The following is a 22,704-nucleotide window of genomic DNA, read 5'->3' as shown; positions in this document are numbered from 1 at the left end:
TGGTGGAGTCCTGGCTCAGTGAGCACTGAATTACCCAGCAAAAGGGGGGATGTTGTAGTTCTTGGCCAAAGCCCCAACGCTCTGCCTCAGCGGACCAGTGTTGGGTAGGGCCATAAAGCGTGGATATAATAATCCCGCCTTCACGTGCAATCACAAGCTCCTCCTGGCAGTGGCCGCTTGCCCAGCCTGGTGTCCAAGGCGGTCCTGCGGTATCTGATCCCTTGGAAAACAAAGAAAGTGTTGCCACTTGAGTCAGCATGGCCTCAGCACACTTGTAGAATTGGGCCTCTTACACGTGCTGCCGACAACCACGTGAATACATCATACACAGACCACTCCAAATTAAGAGATCAGAGGCCACAACAGGGAACTTGTGGAGGAATCTTTAATAGGACATCTTGCAAAGCGTTATATATTTCGGCGAGTATGCCTTCTTCAGACGCTGTAGCAAAAACCAGGGTAGCACCAAGTCACTCATTTTGAACCCCTGCGGCCCTCCCCCAGAAGAGAAGTCAGCTGTATCCACCAAATTGCATGCAGCTGTAGTCAGATCACAGAGGGCTACAGCTCCCATCATGCAATAGTGGGTTAAGTAAACTAGCAAAAGGGGGGTGTTGTAGTTCTTGGCAAAACCTGTGATTGAAAGTCCAGATCCTCCTCGGGTCCCCAACTCTCTGCCTCAGTGCACCAGTGTCGAGTAGGGCCATAAAGTGTGGATATAATAATCGCGCCTTCATGTGCAATCATGAGCTGCTCCTGGTAGTGGCCGCTTGCCCAGCCCGGTGTCCCAGGCGGTCCTGCGGTATCCGATCCCTTGGAAAACAAAGAAAGTGTTGCCACTTGAGTCAGCAGGGCTGCAGCACACTTGTAGAATTGGGCCTCTTACACGCGCTGTCGACAAGCATGTGAATACATCACACACAGACCACTCCAAATGAAGGGATTAGGGGCTACAATGGGGAACTTGTGGAGGAATGTTTACTGGGACATTTTGCAAAGCGGTATGCATTTCGGCGAGTATGCCTTCTTCTGACGCTGTAGCAAACACCAGGATAGCAGCAAGCCTCTCCTTTTGAACTCCTGCGGTCCTTCCCCAGAAGAGAAGTCAGCTGTCTCCAAGAAATTGCCTGCAGCTGTAGTCAGGTCACAGAGGACTACAGCTCCCATCATGCAATGGTGAGGTAAGTACCCTGGCAGAGTCCTGGCTCAGTGAGCACTGAATTACCTGGCAAAAGGAGAGGTGTTGTAGTTCTTGGCAAAACCTGTGAATGAAAGTCCAGCTCCTCCTCGGGTCTCCAACTCTCTGCCTCAGGGCACCAGTGTTGAGTAGGGCCATAAAGCGTGGATATAATAATCCCTCTTTCACGTGCAATCACAAGCTGCTCCTGGCAGTGGCCACTTGCCCAGCCTGGTGTCCGAGGCGGTCCTGCGATATCCGATCCCTCGGAAAACAAAGAAAGTGTTGCCACTTGAGTCAGCAGGGCCGCAGCACAATTGTAGAACGGGTCCTCTTACACGTGTTGCCGACAAGTATGTGAATACATCACACACAGACCACTCCAAATGAAGAGATCAGAGGCCACAACGGCGAATATAGGCCAAGGTGTATTGAAGAATGAGTGGGTGTACAAGTGTGTGGGTGGGCAGAAATTGGGTAGTTGCGCTACGCAAATCTCCACCAAACAGTAAAAAATCTCCACGAGTACGCAAAAGTTCCGCAAACACCCGGAATTGCTTGTTCTGCCCGTTCACAATGCTTTTTTCCTGTTCGCGAACGCTGTTTGTGTGCCCGGGGAGAAATTGCTTGCGAACACGCATTTTAAAAGTGCGAACAAGCAAAAAATTCTGCGAAGCCGCGGATCACGGAATTTTGGGCTATTTCACGTTCTCTGCGGAATGCAAAAGTACCCAAATTCTGCAAATTCCGTGAGCGGAACGGAATTTACAGGCCAAGCCTTGTCTGAATTGATGATTTTGTAGGTGTGTGACTGACTGTATAAGTGAGTGAATAAATGTGTCTTACTGAATGCATGGGTTAGGACTGATTCAGACATTCACACAGTTTAGTTTGTCAGTTGGTGTGTAAGTAGTTGCATGGGTTGGTGAGTAGCTAAATGAGGGTCTATATGGGTTATTGATTGGTTGTCTGAGTATCTGTATGGGTGCCTAAGTGTCTTTGGCTGTGAATCTGGGTTATTCACTGGATGTATTGGTTCAAGAGTACATCTATGAAGGGCTGTATGGGTATGGGTGTATGTATGGCTGTCTTGGTGAATGAATAGATGCCTCAGTGGTACATGTGTGAGTAACTGCATTTGTGAAAGGCAGTATATGTGAGTGTTAGAGTGTATAAATGACTATATGTGAGAGTGAGTGATTGTGAGAGTGGCAGTATGGATGAGTGTGTGCTTGTATTAGTTATTGTATGCAAGTGTAAGAATGTATTAGTATATGTTTGAATAAGTGAGGTGGTGTGTGTATAACTGTATAGGTGAGCAAATGGGAGTGTAATTGATTATTTGCATGACTGACTAGGTGTGTGAGTAACTCTATGGATGAGTGGTGGTGTGTGTGTCTGTACAGATATGTGAGTGCATATGATAGTGCCATATTACTGGTTGATTGCATGTATGAGTAACTGTATGGGTGAATGAGTGGATGTGTGTGTAGACCTAAGAATTAGTGAGTGGGTTTGTACTAACTGGTATTGGTGTGTCTATGGTTTCGAAAATGGTAGTCTGTATTTTAGAGTGGTTGTATCAAAGGTTATATTGGGTGTGAGGAGGTGCACCAGATCATCACGTGGATGATGTCATCAATTATGTCATTTAAGATGTCATCATTGATGTCGCTGACCATGTAATGAATGATGTAATATGTGATGTCATCAGCAGTGCATTGCGGGGCGTGAGTTATAGTTAGCTGAACTAACTATAACAGTGGAATTTCTCTGGTTTTGTACGAGTGAAATGTCCAACTAACTATAAGGTCCCTGAAACCTATGGTTTTTTCAGTGAATTTCTAAGGTTTTTTAAATGCTAATTTCTCACTATAATGTCCCTGAAACTTATGTTTTTTTCAGTGAATTTCAATGGTTTCTTATATGCTAATATCTAACTATAATATTAATTATACCTATGGTTTTTCAAATATTTATCAACTTTTTTTAGAGATATTTTGTAATTATAATAGCCTAAAAATACTTTCAAAAAAGTCTTTGTTATTAAAATGATATAATGAGTGCATGAGTAGTGCATAGGGGATTGCATCAGTGCATGTGTTTGTGACTGGGTCTTTGCAAGAGTACATGGGTACTGAGTGGATGATTGGAGTACTGCAAAGAGAGTGTGTGGTAAATTTGTAAGTGCTTGGGTATTGGCGGAGTGTTTGAATTAGTACATGGTAGTGGCTGGGTGACTTGATAAGTGCATGGAGAGTGACAGGGTGATTCCTGGACTGGGGAATAAAGGAGCAAATGAGCAAATGAGAAGTATGTAAGTGGTTAGATAACTGCATGAATAGTGCAGAGGAGATTGCAGCAGTGCATGTGTTAATTACTGGGTCATTATATGAGTACATGGATAGTGACTGGATGATTAGAGTACTGCAAGGAGAGTGCATGGTGAATTTATAAGTGCTTTGGTTTGGCAAAGTGATTGGATTAGTACATGGTACTGGCTCGGTGATTGGAGGAGTGCATTGGGAGTGACAGTGTGATTGCTGGACTGCATGGGTACTACCTGGGTGGATCACTGACAAAATATCGATTACACAAATACAGAATTACAAAAATATCGAGGATAAAATATCGACTACAAAAATATCTAATTCCTATTTACAAACAGGTAAGTACAAAAATATAGAATCAAAAATATTGTTTAAAAAATATATAGTTAGTCATAATATGGAAGTTTTTTAAATCTCTTTAAACTAATTTAAAATTAATGAAATATACAAAATAATTAACTAAAATATACTTTAAAATACTTGAATAACCGTAAAATTATTAAATCATTAATTTAAGTTATACAAAAAAACATACAATTTAATTTTTTTAAACATATATATATATATATATATATATATATATATATTAACATAATATTAATAAAAAATATACAATATTCTTACCGTAGGATAGCGGGAGGGTAACATTTACTATTACCACTCCAGTGAGTGCAACAGTAGGGAAAGCTTTGGATAGCGTATGGGTAAAGATTACTATTCCCACTCCAGTGAGTGCAACAATAGGAAAAGCATTGGATAGCGTAGGGGTAAAAATTACTATTCCCACTCCAGTGAGTGAAACAGTAGGGAAAGCGTTGGATAGCATACGGGTAAAAATTACTATTCCCACTCCAGAGCGTGTAACAGTAGGGAAAGCGTTGGATAGCGTAGGGGCATAAATTACTATTCCCAATCCAATGAGTGCAACAGTAGGGAAAACATTGGATAGCGTAGGGGTAAAAATTACTATTACCACTCCTGAGAGTGCAACAGTAGGGAAAGCGTTGGATAGCGTAGGGGTAAAAATTACTATTCCCACTCCAGTGAGTGCAACAGTAGGGAAAGCTTTGGATAGCGTATGGGTAATGATTACTATTCCCACTCCAGTGAGTGCAACAATAGGAAAAGCATTGGATAGCGTAGGGGTAAAAATTACTATTCCCACTCCAGTGAGTGAAACAGTAGGGAAAGCGTTGGATAGCATACGGGTAAAAATTACTATTCCCACTCCAGAGCGTGTAACAGTAGGGAAAGCGTTGGATAGCGTAGGGGCATAAATTACTATTCCCAATCCAATGAGTGCAACAGTAGGGAAAACATTGGATAGCGTAGGGGTAAAAATTACTATTACCACTCCTGAGAGTGCAACAGTAGGGAAAGCGTTGGATAGCGTAGGGGTTAAAATTACTATTCCTGCTCCAGAGAGTGCAACAGTAGGGAAAGCATTGGATAGCGTAGGGGTAAAAATTACTATTCCCACTCCTGTGAGTGCGACAGTAGGGAAAGCGTTGGATAGCGTAGGGGTATAATTTACTTTTCCCACTCCAATGAGTGCAACAGTAGGGAAAACATTGGATAGCGTAGGGGTAAAAATTACTATTACCACTAATGAGAATGCAACAGTAGGGAAAGCGTTGGATAGCGTAGGGGTTAAAATTACTATTCCTGCTCCAGAGAGTGCAACAGTAGGGGAAAGCGTTGGATAGCGTAGGGGTAAAAATTACTATTCCCACTCCTGTGAGTGCGACAGTATAGAAAGTGTTGGCTAGCGTAGGGGTAAAAATTACTATTCCCACTCCAGTGAGTGCAACAGTAGAGAAAGTAAATATTTAATATATTAATAAAAATAAATTAAATATCAATACCAATAAAAAATAATTAATTAAAAGTAATTATCAATTTAATACAATATAATAAATAATCAATTAAAAATACAAATAAATATTAATTATTAAAATTAATTACCTATTAATACAAATAAATAACCAATTACCAATTAATAAATTAGCGATTAAGAATTAATTACCAATTAATTAAAACTAAATACCAATAAATACATTAAAATATTTAATTAATTACAATTAAATTACTTCCCACCCTATTCCCCTATAAACCCACAACCCGCTATGGAAAATAAATTAATTAATTTATTTATTTATTTTTGACACTTGTAAAGCGCTACTTATACCCGTGGGCGTCAAGGCGCTGAAACCATTATAGAAGACAGTGGGGAAAGAGAGAGTAAACAGGTTTGACGGAAGAGGAGGTTACTGAGAAAAAAGCCAGGTTTTCAGGAGTTTGCGGAACTGGAACAGAGTAGCACTTTGTCTGATGTTCAGAGGCAGGGTGTTCCAGAGTCTGGGGGCCGCCACCAAAAAGCGCCGGTCACCCCAGGACACTGTTTTGGTGCGAGGGACGACCAGTTGGCTAAGAGTGGCTGAACGCAAAGCTCTTGTCGGTTTGTACAATTGAAGTTTGTCTCGTAGAAAATATGGTCCTTGATTATTGACTGATTTGAAGACTATACAGAGGGCTTTAAAATGAATTCTCTTTTGTACAGTCAGCCAATGGAGATCTTTTATGTTGTTGGCAATAGGTTCGAACTTTGTTTTGCCGGTAATGAGACGGGCTGCTGCATTTTGTATAGTTTGAAGTTTTGTGGTTACGCGGGTTTGTGCATTGAGAAATAAGCTGTTACAATAATCCAAAGATGAGAGGACAAGAGCAGAAACCAGTGTCTTGATAGCAGAGTCGGGAAGAAAAGGGCGTATTTTACGAATCATTTTCAGTTTTAAGTGCGCTGTGGAGACTGTCTTGTTGGCATGATCCATGAAGTTAAGTCCATCATCGAAAATAACCCCCAGATTCCTGACCTTCGAGGTCGGCATGGGAGGAGTACCGAAGATCTCTGGCCACCAACTGGTGGGCCAGGCTGGGGATAATGGACCAAAAACGAGTACCTCAGTTTTTTCTGAGTTTAGCTTTAAGCAGTTAGTCGCCATCCAATCTCCTATGTCTAGGAGCCCTTTCTTAAATTTTTCAGCTACTTGCTCTCCGTCACCTTTGATCGCCAACACTAGTTGGGTGTCGTCGGCATACGAGGTAAGGCTCATCCCATGTGCTTTGATGGTCTTAGCTAGGTCCGACACATAGATGTTAAAGAGTGTCGGACTAAGGGATGAGCCTTGAGGAACTCCGCAAGGGGAGGAGAGTTGTGCTGATTGAAAGGGTCCTAGGATGACCGCCTGCTTTCTGTTGGCAAGGAAAGAGGCTATTAGGTTTTTGGCCGTATGACAGATGCCAAATCCTTGGACACGGTCGACCAAGGTGTTGTGGTCGACCGTGTCGAAAGCCGCTGACAGGTCTAGCAGAACCAGTATGGCGGTGCCACCCTGGTCCCTAATGACCCTGATGTCATCAGCGGCCTTGATCAAGGCTGTCTCGGTCCCGTGATATTTCCGGAACCCAAACTGCGTGTTGTCAAGGAGCTGGTGAGCTTCGATAAACTCAGAAATTTGGGTGTTCATGATCTTTTCAATTGTCTTTGCGATGAAAGGTAGACTGGCAATTGGTCGATAGTTTTTTAGCTCACTTTTGTCAAGCGATGGTTTTTTTAACAGAGGTTTTAGCAGGGTGTTTTTGAGCAAATTAGGGTAGTGGCCTGACTGCAATATCAGATTGCAGACCTGTGTGAGTGCCGGTATGATAACGTCCAGGACTGGTCTGAGGACAGATAGTGGGCAAGGGTCTAGGGGTGAGCCTGATTTGATGGTCATTAGTGTGTTTTTTATTTGATCCTGGGTAACTGGTTGAAAGCACGGGAAGGCATTAGCTGGGGAGGGGGTGACGGATAATATGGAAACCGGAGGTGATTTGGAGGAAAATGCTTGATAAATGTCATCTACTTTGGTGTAGAAAAAAGATGCAAGAGAGTCACACAAAAATTGTGAGGGGGGGGGCGTAAGGTCTGGGGAGTTGCCTGATAATGCTTTGGTGATGGAAAATAGTTGTTTACTGGAGTTCCTGGCTTGCTCGATTTGGTCAGTGTAGTATTCTCTTTTAGCTTGTGCTATCATATTTTTGTATAGGGCTAAGGATTCCCTATAGGCAGACTTACTACCGGCATCGTAGTTTTTTCTCCAGGTTCTTTCCTTGCTGCGGTTTATCTGTTTTTGTGTCCTAAGTTTATCGTTATACCAAGGAGCGGTGGGTTTAGCTCTGTTACTGGAGTGTTCCTTAGAAGGGGCTGATTGGTGAGATGCCTGACCTATCCAGTCATATAATTGCTGGAGAGCTGAATTGGGGTCTGCAGCGAACTCTGGGCAGGTTTGTATAAGTGTGAGCTTAAAGTTTTCTTGATTTATATTTTTCCAGTCTTTAAACGGTAATTTGGGTACAGATTGGGGATTGATGTTACGGTGATTGCTAGAGGCAATATTGGCAAAGATTGCAAAATGATCTGTCCACGGCATGGGCAAAATATTAGTAATTTGGAGTCCTTCTAGATTGGAAAAAATGGGGTCCAAAATGTGGCCTGCTTGGTGGGTAGCAGACGTGACAAGCTGTTTTAGCCCTAGATTGCCTAAGTCAGCGGTAAGGGCAACAGAGTCGGCTAGGTGATCCAAATCTAAATGAAAGTTCAGGTCGCCGAGAACCGTGAAACTGCTTTCTGTGGCTACAGATTCCATAATGGTGTTTATGTTGGACAAAAAAGCAGTTTTTGATCCCGGGGGCCGATATATTAATATACCCTTAAAATTGGAGGAAGGGGAGATATTAATAGAAAATTGCATGGCCTCACAGGCAGTGGAAGGAATAGAGGTTGTTCTAACAGGGTATTCATCTCTGGCAATTATGGCCAGCCCACCCCCTCTTTGTTTAGGCCTGTCCTGACAATATGCCTTGAATCCTGGTGGCACAGCGATGACCAGATCTGGCTGTGAGGAATCATCTGTCCAGGTTTCGGTAATGAACAACATATCCAGAGCATAGTCAGTAATCAGATAAGAAATTTCATGCCTGTGCTTACCAAGAGAGCGCGCATTTATGAGGGCTATAGAAGTGGTAGCCCCTGCATCATGGTTAATTGAAGTGCTAATGGTTTGTTGGGGACGAAGAAGAGGGATAATGTGAAGACAGTGCGGACAAGTGGTTGCCATGTCTTTATGGATTTCTGAGGGATTGATTTTTGGACATTTGGACGTGTCAGGTGGACGTAAGGCAAGTAAATTGTGGCTGGAGTAAGTAGTAGCGCTTCCTAATAAATTTTTGGCAGGATTTATGGCCCTGAGCCCGATCCCGGCGCGGACGGGCGCAGACGGGCTTGCCTCTGGCGCGCCTCTGGCGCGCCGCCGGCGCGCCCGCTGCGCCCGCCCGCTGCGCGGACGGGAAATGCCTTTGCTTTTATGCATCAAAGGGGCGGGAAGGGAGGGAGCGCTCGATAGACTGGAGCGCCGCCCTTCCCTGCTCAAGATGGCGGGTGAGTCAGGAATAGTCACGTGACCGCAACCGAAAGTGCAGCGCTGATGTAAATGATGCTGCAGTCGCGCAATGCAGCGCGCGATGATTTCCAGAAAGGTAATCACAGGATTTAGCCCCCAATAATGTATTTAAAAATACATCTGCAAAGTTATAGCCCTATGCGCGGACTGTAACCACAATTAGTGCAAAATACAGATTTTAAAAGCAACAACAGGGATAGAAGGAAGATCCCCCGGCTTCCGCCTCAGGGGAGAGCAAAGTTAAAAATAAGGTTTTGCCGAAGTAAGGGAAACACGCCCCTTAAGTACACACTGAAGGCGGGAGCGCTCGATAGACTGGAGCGCCGCCCTTCCCTGCTCAAGATGGCGGGTGAGTCAGGAATAGTCACGTGACCGCGACCGAAAGTGCAGCGCTGATGTAAATGATGCTGCAGTCGCGCAATGCAGCGCGCGATGATTTCCAGAAAGGTAATCACAGGATTTAGCCCCCAATAATGTATTTAAAAATACATCTGCAAAGTTATAGCCCTATGCGCGGACTGTAACCACAATTAGTGCAAAATACAGATTTTAAAAGCAACAACAGGGATAGAAGGAAGATCCCCTGGCTTCCGCCTCAGGGGAGAGCCTCAGGGGAGAGCAAAGTTAAAAATAAGCATAATTATCAATTAATCAATTAATAAAAATTATTTACCAATTAAAAATTAATTAATTACCAATTAAAAAGTAATTAACAAATAATTCAAAATAAATTCCAATAAATACATTAAAATATTTAATTAACTACAATTAAATTACTTCCCACCCTATTCCCCTATAAACCCACAACCCGCTACAGAAAATAAATTATTAAAAAAACATAATTATCAATTAATCAATTAATAAAAATTATTTACCAATTAAAAATTAATTAATTGCCAATTAAAAATTAATTAACCATTAATTCAAAATAAATACCAAAAAACAAATTAAAATATTTAATTAATCACAATTAAATTACTTCCCACCCTATTCCCCTATAAACTCACAACCCGCTACAGATTTAAACTATGCAAAAATTAAATAACATAAAATTCATTACTTAAAATAAATTATAATAAAAATATACACTTTTCTCACATCTACTAGCATAAAATACACTTCAAGAACTTCGATATTATTAAAAATGTGATATATTTTAATACCTATATTATCTACTTCGATATTTTGACTTTCTATATTTATAAAAATTGATATTAAATTACTTACATTAAATTCGATATTTTTGTTGACTATATTCTGTCCATTCGATATTCTGTCCATTCTATATTTTTACTTCTATATTAATGTAATTCAATATTTTGAAATAGATATTTACTGTAGTTACCACCAGGATGATTGGAGGCGTGAATCAGTAGTGTGCTGGTGGTTACAGGACTGCATGGATAGTGCACATGTGATTGTAGCACTGCATGTGTAAGTGCCTGGGTCATTGAATGAGTACATGGATAGTGACAGGATACTTAAAGTGCTGCAAGGAGACTGCATGGTGAATTTATAAGTGCTTGAGTTTTGGCATAGTGATTGGATAAGTACATTGGACTGGCTAGGTAATTGGAGGAGTGCAGAGATAGGAACAGGAAGATTACTAAACTGTATAGGTAGCACTCAAAGGATTGTAGAAATGCATGAAATAGTGCCTGGGGAATTGTATGAGTACATGTGTACTGACTGGATGATTGGCGTACTGCAAGGAGACTGCATGGTGAATTTCTAAATGCTTGGGTTTTGGCAGAGTGATTAGGTAAGGACATGGGACTGGCTGGGCAATTGGAGGAGTGCATAGGAAGTAATAGGGAGATTACTAAATTGTATAGGTAGAGGTCAAAGGATTGTAAAAGTGCATGAGTTAGTGCCTGGGTAATTGCATGAGTACATGGGTACTGGCTGGATGATTAGAGTACTGAAAGGAGAGTGCGTGGTGAATTTTTACCCACTTGTGTTTTGGCGGAGTGATTTGATTAGTGCATGTATTGGCTGGGTGATTGGAGGAGTGCACGGGGAGTGACAGTGTGATTGCTGGACTGCATGGGTACTACCTGGGTAAATGGAGGAATGAATCAGTAGTGTGTAGATAGTTACAGGACTGCATGAATAGTGCACATGTGATTGTAGCACTCCATGTGTTAGTGTCTGGGTCATTACGTGAGTACATGGATAGCAACAGGATACTTAGAGTGCTGCAAGGAGAGTGCATGATGAATTTATAAGTGGTTGTGTTTTGGCACAGTGATTAGATAAGGACATGGCAGAGTGATTAAAAGAGTCCACAGGGAGTGACAGGGGGATTGTTGGACCACCATTGTACCTAAAATTATATGGCATCATTCAACTATACCTTTGCTCAGACTACAAAAAGAAGCATAATTAACAACACCTTATTTCAGCATTCTATCTTAAAACATATGGCATCATTTAACTTTACCTTCTGTACAAACTAATAACAGAAACTTAATTATTAACACCTTATATGATCATATTTCAAACAGCACAGTTGGGCTGCATTTTACCAAACTATCTATAATTATGCAGTATCATTAAACTATACCCTTGTAGAGAGAAGACAAAAATAGGCTATGGCATAGCCAATAGGTCTTGCCTTTGGGACTTTATAAGTCTTTATTTTTTATGTACATCTGGTACCTGTAGTTCTTCCTTAAATCCTTAAAGCCGCACTGGAACTGTAGGGAAATAGCCAGAGTGAGCTACTCAAATTTGTCATTGGAGATAAGATGATATTGCTGTTGTCTGTACTATAGCTCGTACAAATTGAATGAAGCATTGCTGCTCCTTGTACCAAACCTGCTTGTTTGAGCAAAGCTTACACTGCTGTCATTTTTGCTCTTTCTTTCTGTGGGACTATTGTTCACCTTCTTCCCATGCTGTAACCATTGTCAGTGTTAGAAAAGCTTGCACTTATTACACCCTTGTTAATCAAACTTGCTTTTTGGTGTACTCGGGTAGTTCATACTGCATGTCCATTCAATGATTTTTTTGCTGACACTGCATACTTTCTGCATTGCATTATTTAAATGTTGCAACCCTGCTCTGATGTTCTCATTAAAAGAATAACGGTCCATCTGAGCAGTTCTGATATGTATCATTAAAATACATCATCTCTGTTTAGAGGTTCTGCCACCGGTAGTTATAACATAAAACCCTTCTATACAAGAGTTCTGATAGTGTCACGTTGCATAACTAACATGCCCTTTGAAACGTGTCTATACAGTTCCATTCACATTATAGCAGCACTTCCGTGTGGAGATAGGAATCCCTTCTCATAAAAAAAGTGCAGCTGACTGAAAATGTCACATTAAAACATTTGATTCCTGCTCAAACATTCATGAACTGTGGCATTGAGGCATTCCGGCGCTGCAGTGTAGGGCAGGTCATGACCCACAGTAAGTACTTAACAGCTCTGCGGACTAGACCTCTCACAAGAAGTGTTGGTACTGTCTGATTTAAAGTATATTATACATAAATCATCAAAATATATTTTCCGACAACGTCCGTGCCCCTTTCTCCAACCCTATCTCCAGATTCACCGTGTGGGAACATGCACAGAATCCTGAGCCGCTCCGCTCCGTGAGGGGTGCGCTGGGAGCCATAGCGTGGCTTTCGGGAGCAAACAGACGAAAACAAGTGCAGCCGTGCCCGTGTGGTGGCAAAAGTGAAAGCAGCTGTAGCGTCCCGCGAGTTACTCGTAACCGCAAGCCCTTGGCCTTTTCACACGCACAAGCATGTGAAAAGCCCAGAACGATTCCAAGAGGTCTTTTTCCTAGAGCAGCACATGCGCGCTGCGCTAGGCTTGACCTAACGATGCCTAATAAACTACACCTTTTATGAACATCTTTCAAAATACACATTTGTAGTGCATGTTCAACCAACTATCTAAAGATATGAGGCATCATTCAGCTTACCTTTGAACAGACTTGAAAATATATATATTACCATACAGACTGTTTTTTAAACAAACTTCTAGTACTATAAAACTAATTGCAATATGCATCTCTACATTTAATAATATATTTCAAACAACACAGTTTTAGAATAAGGTCAAATCTTTTTAAATAAACCTCAAAAATATATAACTCACCTTGCAAATATATCTGTTGTATGAAAAATATCACACAATCAGACCGGATTTTCTTTTACACACAGTCAATATAAATCACCCGACTCTGCAAGATGAAACAAGTAATGGAAACGTTTCTCTGTCTTTTTCCATACAAATACACATAAACAACAAATGACATTAATTCCCAGAGATTTTCAAATTGTAAAACACATTTCCATTGGTCACAAATAATATGCCTTATCAACTGACTTCTTCACCCCTTCTGCTGAATGTCAGTTTCCATAGCAACAGGTCATGCAACATTCAACTTAACTGACAGGTCACAAGTTCTCCACAGAATGTTACAAATAAGAACAGCAGGTGTGGTTGCCTTTGTAAAACATGATCTTCATTTCCTGTTCCCGGGACTTTGCATTCGCACTCACCCACTTCACTGCAACACCGGGTCAACCACAGTCAGCGCCGTAGTCCTCCCGCCGCTGCTCCTGACACCTGCGGCTGCCGAGCGGAGACTACGCTTCCCTTGGCCCATTGCGGCAGGAGCCGCCACCGCTAGACACCGCCCCCGGAGGCGCTACTAAAGCGCGCGTTACCGGTGGAGCGGGTGTCTTCCTTTCCTGTTCCCGGGACTTTGCATTCGCACTCACCCACTTCACTGCAACACCAGGTCAACCACAGTCAGCGCCGTGGTCCTCCCGCCGCCGCTCCTGACACCTGCGGCCGCCAAGCGGAGGACTACGCTTCCCTTGGGCCATTGCGGCAGGAGCCCCCACTGCTAGACACCGCCCCCGGAGGCGCTACTAAAGCGCGTGTTACCCGCGTCGCGGGACGCCGGGCGAAGCCCGGGCAAAGGGCGGGCCCTCTTAGGCCCTCAGAGGCCAGAGGAGGCCGGGCTGGGCCACCCCCCTGACGTGCTGGACTCTGATTCCATCATTTAGGTATTTGTACTTTGCTCCTTTACTAATTCATGTGATAATTTGTACCGATTTCTCTGTTACATTATGGTTCGGCCATCTAGGAGGGACCGCAAGGTCACCATTGCATCTACTGGGGGGGTGGCAACTGGTACCATTGACCAATTCCTGACACGGGCTAAGGTGGTCATATAGAAAGAGATAGCACTAGCAGAGAAGCTCTTGTCGCTAGACCTTTTGACAGGGAAAAGATTGGATCATCTGTTACAGCTGAACCAGTTTTAAATTTAACACCACTAGTTATTCTGAGGCCAGTATCTAGCCACACACAAGGGGAAACTGATATTGCCGAGGCATGTTGACTACTAAATTCAACACCAACTAGTTTGGTCTCTCGTGCCTCTTGTGTCTCACCACCTCTATCAGCCATTTCAGCCCAGTCGTCATCCTTACCTGTGATTTCTGCACCTGCTAATACAATGACACCAGAGACCACCAATATTAGCACTAAAGATCCACAGGGTAAAAGGAAAAGAGGAGCTAGCCCACTAAAGAAAGTCACAGTAAAGCGGCGCAAAAAGGTGCCGAGAGCACACCAGTCCACCTTTAGTAGTTATTGACAAACAGCAACCAGTCTTACAAGGTTTTAGCGAAGAAAGGCTTATGGAGAAAATGGAGAAGTTGGTTCGATCATTAATGTTACCATTAATTGAAAGGACAAAATTAAGTAATTCCAAATTAGATCACCTGGAAAAATTAGTTTCTGGAAACACAACCAGACTAGACACTGTAACAACAGTTTTAAAAAATTTAAAGGCCTTACCTCCTCCCATTCCTGCACCAACTACTGTTCCCAGTAGCAACAGTGTAATAACGAAACCCCAAGCCACTGCACTTCCAGCAACCCAATCTGCCATAACCATTGCAAACAAAAGTATGGCAAACACTAACTCAATGGGGCCTGCTAGAAGTAAAGCTGTAAGGACTGGCGCCACGGCCAAAAATCAACCCGAGACGCGCGTCCAAACAGTAGACAACCAGTCCAAGGGGCAGGGTCCTATGTCTAATAAGTATAAGTATATCCCCCAACGTGCTCCTTGTGTAAACCTTCCCCCAGAGACAATACCCTACACAATCATCATGGTGGGAGTTCGTGGGATTGGTCCTGAGAAACGGGAAACACATAGTGACTTGAGGAATAAAGTCATTTATTGGCTTAATTCTAACAGAACACTTCCCCCCTTCTCTAACCCAGAGATACTCAATGTTAGGAGGGTAAGTTGGGTAGGGAACACCACCAAGGACCTGGAAGGTGACTGCGTTATCGTGAGTTTTAAAGATCCCTGGGTGGTCGACTTCATCCCCAGAGAACCAAGGGTCGGTAGAGAGGGAGATATTCAAACACTAGACTTAAATTACTTCTACCCAGGTATAAAATATGTCCAATCCCTCTCCCCACGCCATGTATATAGAAGGGAGCCTTATGTAACGAACCCCTTTAGAAGGGATATGTTTCAATTACCATTATCAAATCGATTTGAGCCATTTTCCACTTTAGAGGGGGTAGATTGACTGTGTTGTAATGCCGACCCCGTTGAACCTTATAGTATGAATTGTGGGGTGACTTCGGAAATACCCAAAGTAGTCCAATTTTTAAATGATGGCGAGGATGAGGGGCATGACGAAGGCCAGGAAGCTGGGCTGGATGTGGATATGTTACACCAGCACACTGTTGAGGGAAAAGTAGATAATTGTAGAATTATCATGAGTGATTCAGCCCAGAATGTAGTTTCCCCGCTACATTTGGATAAAAGTCAAAGCGAGTTGGAAACCATTCTTAGTATAGAGTCGAATGTTTTACCAAATTACACTAATACGCCTGTAATTGATACCATTCGCATTAGTAGTCCTAGGTTACCACTTTCACATCAACCAGTACATGAAATTGGAAATGGCCTAAATATTATAACCTGGAATATAGCAGGCATAAATAGTAAATTTAACACTCCTTTTTGGAACGATTTTATTACTCAAGGGCATGACATAATATGTCTCCAAGAGACATGGTACAGAGATCCAATTACTGTTGAAGGATACACATCTCTTTATATAAATGCTGAAGATTCTGTTGCCGGTAGGGCCAAAGGTGGTTTGTTGACCCTGATCTCTACTAGGCTTACAGAATTTAAACTAGGAAAACGTATAATGTTGGCCCTCATGCTCTTATAATCTGTCTCGAGCATCAGAAAACTAATGATTTAATGATTGTCAACTTTTATAATAATATTTTTAATGCCAATAGAGAATCTGTGGTACAGGATATTGAAACTGCAATAGATAAACTACTCGCAGATTATAGAGACTGCCCAGTTATACTCTTGGTAGGGGACTTTAATTTGCAAGTTTGTGTAGATGCCTGTAAGGGGATCTGCGGTACCATCTACGATTATGAGGATAGAAGTACCATAACTTATAACCATTTTTCACCCGATAAATATGGGCTGGCACTGAACAGTTTAGCCGCCAAATTAGATTTAGAACTTTTGGATTGTTCCAAAAAGAGGGGAAACGTTAGATGTCCTACATTTAAGGGTAGAAATGTTAGTTCTAATATTGATCATATACTAGTTTCAAGCGCTACTGCGTATTGTGATTTATGGATAGAGGAGCAAGCAGTGAGTGATCACAATAGTATCTCATTGACATTACTCGGCTGGGGCCTTAAAACTCAAACCTATAGTAATCCAACACAAGAAATTATGGCCTCTAGACCAAACGGACCCAGAATTAAGTGGGCTAAAATTAATCCTAACAAACTCCTAGCAGAAATAAATGGCAAATGTGGCGCCGAAATAAGCTATTGTCTCCGCGAGGCGACTAATCCTGAAACTATGCTAGTTATGATCAAAAAGATTCATGCAACAATAGAGGGCCTACTAACTGGCAAGAACCACAAACATAGAGCCAAACAACAGGGCTGGTTTGATAAAGATTGCACAGAAGCCCTATCTTTACTAAAACATGTGTTGTCAATCAAACCAAGGGACCCGGAACAAATCAGGGAAATGCGGCATGCTTATAAAATCAAGTTAGCATCAAGGAAACAACAGTTACAAGATGAGGCATGGCAAAATTTAGATACGGCAGTAGTCACAAAAAATAGTAAACTACTATGGGAGACAATTAATTGCCCATTTCTGAAGAATGACACCATACCTACAGTAACCTCTAATGTTAACTGTAAAGAATGGATAGAACATTACTACAAGGTTTTTAATTCAGATACTTCTAGCTCATGGCCGACCATTCCATTATCTATTACTTTAAATGAGGTACAGGCAGGACTTGAGAAGAGTAGTGGTGGCAAGGCCCCTGGTCCGGATGGTGTGCCCATAGACCTGTATAAACATGAAATGGAATTATGGGCACCCATCCTAACACGCTTTTTTAACACCGCTATTGAGTTTGAACTTCCTCAAACCTGGGGGCAATCAATTATTGTACCACTTTTTAAGAAGGGCTCAAGGTCAGAGGCATGCAACTACAAACCCATCTCCCTCCTTGATTCATCAATTAAAGTACTAAGCAGAGTCCTCTTGGATAGACTGGAAACATGGACGGAAGAGGAATCTATGTTATCACCAATACAGTATGGATTCATGAGGGGGATGGGTACGATGGAGCAATGCATTAACCTCGACCTCATCATCAATAAATATACAGGAAGGAAGCCTTTTTTTATGTTTTGCCGACCTTAGCTCTGCTTTTGATTTGGTCGAACATTCACTTTTATGGCCAATTTTAATAGACATGGGTACACCCAAAGAGATCATATATTTCCTTGCCAGATTATATGACATACTAACATGCAAGGTACGTTATGGGTTGGCTGGCGAGTGCACCCCTTTTTTTAAAGTCAACAGAGGCATAAGGCAAGGATGTGTCTTAGCACCACTCTTGTTTTCCTTGTTTATCAATGAGGTAGATATGATACTCAGAACGTCTGCTGTGGATGCACCATTCATTGACGGCAAGCCCATCCCAATTCTGCTCTATGCAGACGATGCGGTCCTTTTATCGCGTACTCAAAATGGACTGCAACACCTCATTGACAATTTCTCTTTATTTTTTTTCTAAACGGAAATTGGTAATTAACAAAGGTAAAATTTTTACAATGGTGTGTGGAAAAAAGACCAACCCAAATAGGACTTTCTTTTTAGAAAATGTTAGGCTAGAGCCCGTTAAAAAATTTTGCTATCTAGGGATAACCTTTTCTGGAGATGGGGGATGGACCAGTGAACAGGAGTGTGTACATCTAAAACTGTCCAGGAACATCAATAGCATCTTTAGATTCGCAACTAAACTGGGGAATCGTAGACTAAAAGAAATGGTCAAAATTTACATCGCAAGGTGTCTGTCATCCGCACTGTATGGGGCCGGTGTGTGGGGACATAACACTAACAGTTGTAGGCTGATTCAACAGCAAGAAAATCATTTTTTGAACCGCCTATTATGTACCCCAGCATCTGCTTCCATTGAGATTATACATAGAGAAGTAGGTCTACCCTATATTGGAGATCTGGCTGCTTTACGCCCTCTTTCCCTATGGAGATCTATATGGTCCAAATTAGAAACAGAATTTACTCAAACTGTAATTATGGACTGTTTAAAATTAGAACATTATATGCGTATTCCCTGGTTCAGGCACATCCGGTTCTGGTTCAAGGCAGTTTTTGATTACGACTCATTCTTGAATCCAGAACTGGGCGTCCCTTTTTCAAAAAAAGAGCTAAAAGATCTGTTCCTGAAAAATGAAGAGAAGGTTAGGGTCGCCAGATATGCAAGTTAACGTACATTTATATTTTATAATGGACACAACATCATAGAAGGCCTTCAGCAATATCTGATAACTGTTACTAGAAGTTCCCATCGTTTCGTACTGGCACGGCTGAGATTAGGTACAGTGCATCATCTAGTGTCTTTTCCCCATATTGGAAGGAACAGATTTCTACCTTGTCCATGCGATGGGACATCTAAACAGAGCTACTGCCATTTTATGCTTTTCTGTAAATTTTATCTCTCTTTTAGAAAAATATATTTAAAGCCTATGTTTTTAAAATATAACAAAATAACTACCATTGAATCTTTGGGGTTAATGTTCGAACTGAATAGCACAGATATTTGTTTCTATGTAGCCACCTATATTTTAAAATGTGTCGCCAGCAGGAAATTGATCATCACATGATTTAGAATATTTTGATCTTTCTGCAAAACTTTTACATTGGTTCTGGCTTTTATTATTGAACATTTTCTTAAAAACTTTAACTGAATATTTATTTAAGATGAAATTTGTACAATCGTTATACATCATCATTTTAAATGGTAATTTGAACAAGCATAAACTGTATATCATTATGAAATATGTGTTATTTTTAATGTTTAAATTTAGGATGTGTATTTTTGACACAATACCCAAATGGAAATAATATAAATCTTACCTGTAAGATGTCATGAGCGAAATACTGCATTCCTTGTACATTTTAAAAATGTTTACATTCACCTTATTTGTGGAGACATAGTTTACGCTTCTGCACAATATGGTAACTGCACTTTATCAATATTATAATGTATAGTTTGTATTTTTTTCTGTCTGCTATATGGTTATATTTTATATGCCGAATAAAGCATTTGAATTTTGAAATTTTTTTGTCCTTATCCTTTCTGCTCTGCCTTTCAAAATTGTTTTACTGATCAATAAAAAGCTTGCATTTTAAACAAGCTAAACTGCACCCTATTTTTGAATGTATCATATTCTTAAACAGCCAATCAAACCTCTACTTTCTTAAAAACAGCATCTTTTCCACCATTTTAGATATCTCTCATTCTACCAACTGACTACCTCAGCTAAAGACATCTTTTGATTACCTACAGACATCCCTTCAAGATGCTTTCAGTGTGGATTGTTGGGCACAGCTATGTATTCTGGTGCAAAAGGTATGCTGAACACAGAGGTATTGACAAAGACCTAACTTTGCAAAATGTAGACATTAAATGAATTGGACAGAGATGATTAAAGTGGCACCAATTGATGCCTTTGGTTAAAACCTTTTTACATCTCCAACCCCTTGACCTCAAGATTGTGCACTGTGGTGCCAAAGACCTAAGCACTTTGACTGGGGTAGGTCTGGAAATGGTAATGAAGGATACCTTTGCAGAATTGATGTTGCTTTTTCCCCAAACTGCCTTTGTATACTCTAACATATGCCAAAGACAGAAATGGAAGTGGTCCAATCAATTTTGTCCTCAAATTGAGAAACCCAGAAAGAATGTCAATAAGCTATTTCTGCTTACCTCAGAGACCATAGAACGGGCTCCATATATAACAACAATTATGTTTCCATATGGAGGGCATCTACAGAAGTGACGGAGTACACTTCACTGATGAAGGGAACAGAGTGTTTCTCATAACCTAAAGCTCTGCAGCCGCACTTACATGTAGCTTCAAGAAACTCATTATAAACACAAGGGCTCTTTTTAGAGTGATCCAATTAGCCAACATATAACCTAGATTTTTATTTAAAAAATCTTTATTATTTTTGCTCAGAGTTGCGCACCCAGCGTGACTTAGAGCCGCGCACCCATCGCGTTCCCACTAGGGGGCCGTGCAAATGCACCACGCACCCATCGTGTTCACACTAGGGGCCACGCTGAGTGTCACGCACCCATCACGTTCACACTAGGGGCCCGCTGAGCACCACGCACCCATCACGTTCACACTAGGGGGCCGCGCTGCGCACCCATCGCGTTCACACTAGGGGGCTGCACTGAGCACCACGCACCCATCGCATTCATACTAGGGGCCGCGCCTAGCGCCGGACTAGGGCCATGACTCCAAATTTTTTTCATTAAAAAAATTGTCCTCTTCCAATAATTTACATTCGCCCTGGGGACCCCATCTCCGGGGCATGCCCAAATATAATTTTTTTTAATTGTTTTAAAAGGAGGAGGGGGACTGCCACCCCCCTCCCGGGCCATTATGGGCCCCGGGGACCCTATCCCCTGGGACCTGGCCTCATGGTATAGGGACCATGGGGGGAGCCTCAATGCCCCCACGGTCCCATTTGCTCCCTGTCTTCTGCGGGAGCAGGCATTGCTTTTCCACGCAGCGCCCATTGTGGAAAAGCAATCTGCTTTGTATTTTGGAAGCGAGAGCAGGAAACCTGCTCTTGCTTCCAAATTCCAAAGCAGAGTTTGCTATGACCGGGCGAGAGCCGTGCTCATGCCAGGTCAAAGCAACAAGCAGTGTACCTGGGATAGGCTCCCCGGGACACTGCAGGAGCCAGCGCTGGGGGTGGCAGTCCGCAAGGTCATCAAGGGCTCCCGGAAGGAAGACGTGCAGCCCCCCTCCCAGCATGTTTAAATCCCTGGGGAGTTGCTGATCCCCAGGGCTTGGGGGGGCCTTGGAACATTAAAACACAAGCTCCGGGGGTGGCGGTCCCGCTAATGAATTTATAGTGCCCCCGGGACCTGGCCCACCCGGGGGCACTAGTGACCCCAGCGCGAATACCGACAAAAATATTTTTTTTAAAGTATCTTTCTTTGGCCCTAGGGTCAGGGTGTTTCTACCCTGCCCCCTTGTCTTGTTTTTCACCTTTATTTCACTGTTTTCTTGTGACTCGGTGCTGCCAAGTCACAAGATGGCTGCCACAATTCCTGGTTTGGAGTGTTGGCAGCCAATCAGTGTGAAGCTCGTGCTTGGGAGGGTTCGCAAACCCACTGCTGCCCTAGATATCGAAACTTTATTTTTTGAATTTCTCAGCAACTATTGAACGGATTTACTGTATCGGTGGAGGGATTTGATTAGCGGCAGGAAGAAATGGCGCTCAAGCAAGTACGCAAGGAGTGAAGGATACAGACGAATAAGCATGGTGCTGACAGGTCAGGGGGAACAAACCCAGACAAAACAACTCCTGCGAGTGTGTAAGTCAAGACCTACACTGTGACTATATAACCAAGTCCTGTGCACACGTATGAGGGTGAAGGTTTTAGTGTAAAAAACAAAATTAAAGAATTTTTCTTGCGGAAATTATGAAGGCCGACATCAGGAGTATCTTAATGGGGATTTTTATATCAATCCAGATCAATTCAGAAACAAAGGACCAACCGACACGTGTTTCATCCCAACGTGGTACAATTGTGACTCTTCCGGGCTGTATTGTGGCAAAATCATGGATATCGCAGTGCCGGTGATACTTCTCTCCCGGTCGCGATGCTGGTTTATTCAAAATTAAGATTGGGAAAGATAGGGTGGTCCTTCCAGGTGTCTCATTAATTAAAGAGACATGAGCGAGCGCACGTGTAGGTCCGAGTCAAACGGAGATCTCTGCTTTTGAATCCTGGCGTGTGAAGTACGCGTCTCAATTGAGAAGGTTTTAGCGTAAAAAACAAGATTAAAGAACTCTTCTTGCAGAAATTATGATGGTCAACATCAGGAGTATCTTAATGGGGATCTTTATATCAATCCAGATCAATACAGAAACAAAATCCCGAATCCTGGTGTGTGAAGTACGCGTCTCAATTGAGACGCGTACTGCACACGCCAGGATTCGGGACTAGAGATCTCTATCAGGATAGTGAAAAATATACAATTTCAAGAGGACATATGGAGACAGGGTGTGTTTGAACA

The sequence above is a fragment of the Lissotriton helveticus genome, chromosome 7 (assembly GCF_964261635.1).
Source record: "Lissotriton helveticus chromosome 7, aLisHel1.1, whole genome shotgun sequence".
NCBI classification, from domain to species: Eukaryota; Metazoa; Chordata; class Amphibia; order Caudata; family Salamandridae; genus Lissotriton; species Lissotriton helveticus.
Note: the sequence above shows the minus strand (reverse complement) of the source record.